The 5,317-nt window shown below is 33.7% G+C and overlaps 1 pseudogene; it reads right to left on the reverse strand.

Moving 5' to 3' along the window:
- The window catches only part of LOC107739940 (NAD(P) transhydrogenase, mitochondrial-like), a 19,137-nt pseudogene extending 16,204 nt beyond the window's left edge, over positions 1-2,933 (reverse strand).
- Between the last annotated feature and the right edge of the window lie 2,384 nt (positions 2,934-5,317).

Consider the following 5,317-nt stretch of genomic DNA (forward strand, 5'->3'; position numbering starts at 1 on the left):
GGCGCAGCTCTATTCTGGAAAAGGGGGCGGGGAGCAGCAGCTCATTTGCATTTAAAGAGACAGGCCCGAAAAACAGCGTGTTTCTGCTTCCACTCAAGATAGGCATTTTCAAAATGATATAATAAATGATCTGTGGAGTATTTTGAGCTGAAACTTCAGACACATTCTGGAGACACCAGAGACTTATATTACATATTGTAAAAAGGGGCATAATATGTCTCCTTTAATGCTTAAATCTTAAATCAGAGAAGAAAGTCTTGTAACATCATGACCGATTTAAGATCATTTTAGGCCTTAATTTGTGGAAGGGTGGATTAAGACTTGCTTAAGACGGGCAGAAACCCCGTCAAATGTGTTCTCTGTGTGTTCACCAGGAATCAGAGCCGTGCTGATGACGATGTCGACGTCCTTGCACTGTCTGGCAAACAGACTCATCTCGGCCTCCAGGAACTCTTTAGACATTTCTTTGGCGTATCCTCCGAGGCCTTCGCCCGACTCTGCGATGTGTATCTCCAGCGGCTCTGCTCCGAACGACTTGAACTGCTCCAGTGCTGCGGGTCTGACGGGAGACACACAGACTTCAGTTTGACCTCAGGTTTAGACTGATGAAGCGTCTGGCGTTACACACACCTGGTGTCGAATCCTCTGACTATGGCACCCATTGATTTAGCAGCTCCAGCCGCAGCCAGACCTGCGACGCCGCCACCGATCACCAGCACCTACACACACGACACGGCGCTCGTTTAGTGATGTTTACTTCAGTAACGCTTCTGTGAGAGCTCAAGAAATCATATTTGATTAGCAAAGGCCTTGTTTGTTTTGTGTGTATGTGTTTCCAAATATATCTGGACAGTTGAGTTAGGATAGGACAATATTTGGCTGAGATACAACTATTTGAAAATCTGGAATCTGAGGGTGCAAAAAAATCTAAATATTGAGAAAATCATCTTTAAAGTTGTTCAAATGAAGTTCTTAGCAATGCATATTACTAATCAAAAATTAAGTTTTGATATATTTACGGTAGGACATTTACAAAATATCTTCATGGAACATGATCTTTACTTAATATCCTAATGATTTTTGGCATAAAAGAGAAATGTATAATTTTGACCCATACAATGTATTGTTGGCTATTGCTACAAATATACCCCAGCGACTTAACACTGCTTTTGTGCTGCAGGGACACATTTATCAAACAAAAATCTGACAAAATCACATTTGTTCGGTTTGAAACAGTAAAATCTAGTGTTAGTGGATCATTACGTTATATTTACGCATTTGGCAGATGATTTATCTAAAGGCCTTGCATTGCATTCTACATACTTTCATCAGTTCATCAGGGAATCAAACTTTACAGTAACTCCTAGTGAAAAATAAATATACTAAAATTGATTTGAAATGCATTTATTTAATGCTAAGTATACTACAAATGCATTTACATATTTATGTACTTAATAAAAATACCCTTCAATTGTACTTTTAGTATACTTAAAGTCTGCTCAATTGGAACAACTCATTTTGTACTTAATGCACTTTAATTGTATGGAAGCAGTGCTGAAGTCCAACTAAAGATATACTGAAGTATATTTGATTGTGGAACTATTGCAAGTATACTTCAGCTACATTTTAAATATCTTGCATTTAGAGACCGTGACCCTGCAGCACAAAAGCAGTGTTAAGTCGCTGGGGTATATTTGTAGCAATAGCCAACAATACATTGTATGGGTCAAAATTATACATTTTTCTTTTATGCCAAAAATCATTAGGATATTAAGTAAAGATCATGTTCCATGAAGATATTTTGTAAATTTCCTACCATAAATATATCAAAACTTAATTTTTGATTAGTAATATGCATTGCTAAGAACTTCATTTGAACAACTTTAAAGATGATTTTCTCAATATTTAGATTTTTTTGCACCCTCAGATTCCAGATTTTCAAATATTGTCCTATCCTAACAAACAATACATCAATGGAAATATTATTTATTCAGCTTTCAGATTATGCATAAATCTCAATTTCACAAAAATGTACCCTTATGACTGCTTTTGTGCTCCAGGCTCACAAATAATAACGAAGACTTCTGTTATACCATTTAAGATATTTAAAACTTTTTATGGCTTTAATTTTGGTCAAACTGAATTTAGGACATTTTAAGGATTTTTAAATCAGCTAATCAAAAGTTCCTGCATCATTTGAGACACACGGATTATTTCAGCATCACTGAGATACTATTATACTTTTTGTATACTTTTTGGTTTTGTTTTTATATTTTCTGCTTTCATGTTAATTTTAATTAAAGTTGTAGTCATTTTTTTTGTGTTTTTGTCATTTGTATTTTTTTTTAAATATGTCTTTGCAGTTTTTATTTCAGTTTTAGCTTTTTTTTTAAATTATTTTGCATTGGAAACAAACTGAAATAAAATGATTTTTAAAATATATTTTATTTGATTTTAATTAGCATTTATTTTACTTCAAGTAACAAGGTTTTAAAAGGGTTTTAGGAGTGATCAGACGTGTGTTCAGTACCTTCGCCGGAGGAACTTTTCCTGCCGCTGTGATCTGCCCAGTGAAGAACCTTCCGAAGTGATTGGCTGCGAGAACCACGGCCTTGTACCTGCGGACGAGAGCGTAACGAATGAGATTTCATCATCACACAGATCTCCACACACACACACACACACAGAGAGAGAGAGCGGGATCGGCCGTCTCACCCGGCGATGTTGGCCATGGAGCTGAGTGCGTCGTATCCCTGTGCGATGGTGACGCGTGGCACCTGGTCCATCGCCAGCACCGTACACTGCTGTGTGCTCAGTCTGTCCATCAGCTCGGGGTTCTGTGCCGGGTAGATGAAGCTCACCAGTGTGGATCTGGGCTTCAAGAGGTCTGCCTCATGCACTCGTAAACCCTCGTTAAACACCGGCCCTCGAACCTACGAGTCACAGCACTGATGCACATCACTAAACCACAATCAAAACACACATTACATGACCTGAAACAGCATTTAGAGTCAGTGTATGAGAATATATTTCTGCAATATGACACTCACTCACTCACTCACAGATGATCACATGACTTCTATTCACAACAACAGCAAGAATGTTTTGATACAACAGATCAATAAACAAGATGTTCATATGTAATAAGTGACATTTCACACAAATATGATGTTTATTTTTGCTCTTTCTTTAAAAATAGATTTAAGAGCTCATCAGCCGAACAGATCTGACAGTTGTATAATTGTGAACAATTATGAATCACACTCTTTCCTCAGCTGAACTGCTTTGAGCTAAAATATTTTCTTGATGGCCACCTGAGATTTTAAGTTAATATTTCAGTAATTTAACAACACATTCACGTGTTCATGGTTCTCTGATGTTGGGCAATTGTCACATGACATGCAGATAAACAAATAAAATATTTAATCTTTTTTAGTAAGTTTTATTTAGATTTGTTTGTATTTTTTTTATTATTTATGTGAATGGTATTATGATTTAACGAATTATTAGCCTGTCCCTGCTATAGAGAATTAGTCATTCAAGTCATTCATCTCTGAATTCATAAACTCAGAATCGCAATTAAACTCAGAATTGCCTTTTTTTTCTCTCTTTGTCTTTGCTGTTTCACATTTTACATTTACATTTAGTCATTTAGCAGATGCTTTTATCCAAAGCGACTTACAAATGTGGACAATAGAAGCAATCCAAACCAACAAGAGAGCAATGATATGCAAGTGCTATAACAAGTCTCAGTTAGCTTAATGCAGTACACGCAGCAAGGTTTTTTTTTTTTTTTATTATATAATAAACAAAAAGAAAACAGATAGAATAGAGCAAGCTAGTTTTAGAGGCCTTTTTTGCGTTTGTTAATTGTATAATAAATTAAAAGGAAACAGATCGAATACAAAAAGATTAGAAAAGCTAGTGTTTTTTTTTTTTTAAGAAAACAAGCAGTAAATTAATAGAGTGCTTTACATTTAGTCATTTAGCAGATGCTTTTATCCAAAGCGACTTACAAATGTGGACAATAGAAGCAATCCAAACCAACAAGAGAGCAATGATATGCAAGTGCTATAACAAGTCTCAGTTAGCTTAATGCAGTACACGCAGCAAGGTTTTTTGTTTTTTTTTTATTATATAATAAACAAAAAGAAAATAGATAGAATAGAAAAAGAATAGAGCAAGCTTTTTTTTTGTACAGTACCTTATTATTATTGTTGTTTGTTTTATGACCCTTATGTACAGCACTTTGGTCAACTACTGTTGTTTTTAAATGTGCTTTAGAAATAAATTAAACTTGAAACTTGATTCAACTCAGAATTGCAATATATGAACTCAGAATTGCGATTAAACTCAGAATTGGGATTAAACTCAGAATTGCAATATATGAACTCAGAATTGCGATTAAACTCAGAATTGGGATTAAACTCAGAATTGCAATATATAAACTCAGAATTGCAAGATATAAACTAAGAATTGCAAGATATAAACTCAGAATTGCAATATATAAACTAAGAATTGCAAGATATAAACTCAGAATTGCAATATATAAACTAAGAATTGCAAGATATAAACTCAGAATTGCAATATATAAACTAAGAATTGCAAGATATAAACTCAGAATTGCAATATATAAACTAAGAATTGCAAGATATAAACTCAGAATTGCAAGATATAAACTAAGAATTGCAAGATATAAACTCAGAATTGCAAGATATAAACTCAGAATTGCAAGATATAAACTGTTGTTACCAACCACAATAACATTTTGCAATTTGATTCTAATTTTGTTACTACAGCAAAAGGAAATATGAATTCAAATTTAAAAAGTTAAATATTAATTAATTAAATTGTAGTCTTCAATTATTTCTGATTTAAGTAAACCGCAGGAAATAATGAACATAATTAGATACAATAATCAAGTAAAGACAGATTAAATGAAAAACAACACATATGTAATTTCGTACATACCAGTTCTTTTCTTAGTTGTATAAAAAACTGTTTAGATTTAAAAGATATTTTTACAATTTTCAACCTGAAACACAAAAAAGAGAGGGAAGATCAAACAAATGTAAATTTGCATCCACAAGATTTCAGTTGTGTTTATGTCAATGAAATTCCCCATTTCAATCAGATCTAAAGAGAACAGAATTGGTTTTATTATCATTATTATTATTGTTGTTTGTTTTATGACCCTTATGTACAGCACTTTGGTCAACTACTGTTGTTTTTAAATGTGCTTTAGAAATAAATTAAACTTGAAACTTGATTCAACTCAGAATTGCAATATATGAACTCAGAATTGCGATTAAACTCA

This window comes from Sinocyclocheilus rhinocerous, unplaced genomic scaffold (genome assembly GCF_001515625.1).
Source record: "Sinocyclocheilus rhinocerous isolate Xijiao unplaced genomic scaffold, SAMN03320098_v1.1 scaffold5943, whole genome shotgun sequence".
Classification (NCBI taxonomy): domain Eukaryota; kingdom Metazoa; phylum Chordata; class Actinopteri; order Cypriniformes; family Cyprinidae; genus Sinocyclocheilus; species Sinocyclocheilus rhinocerous.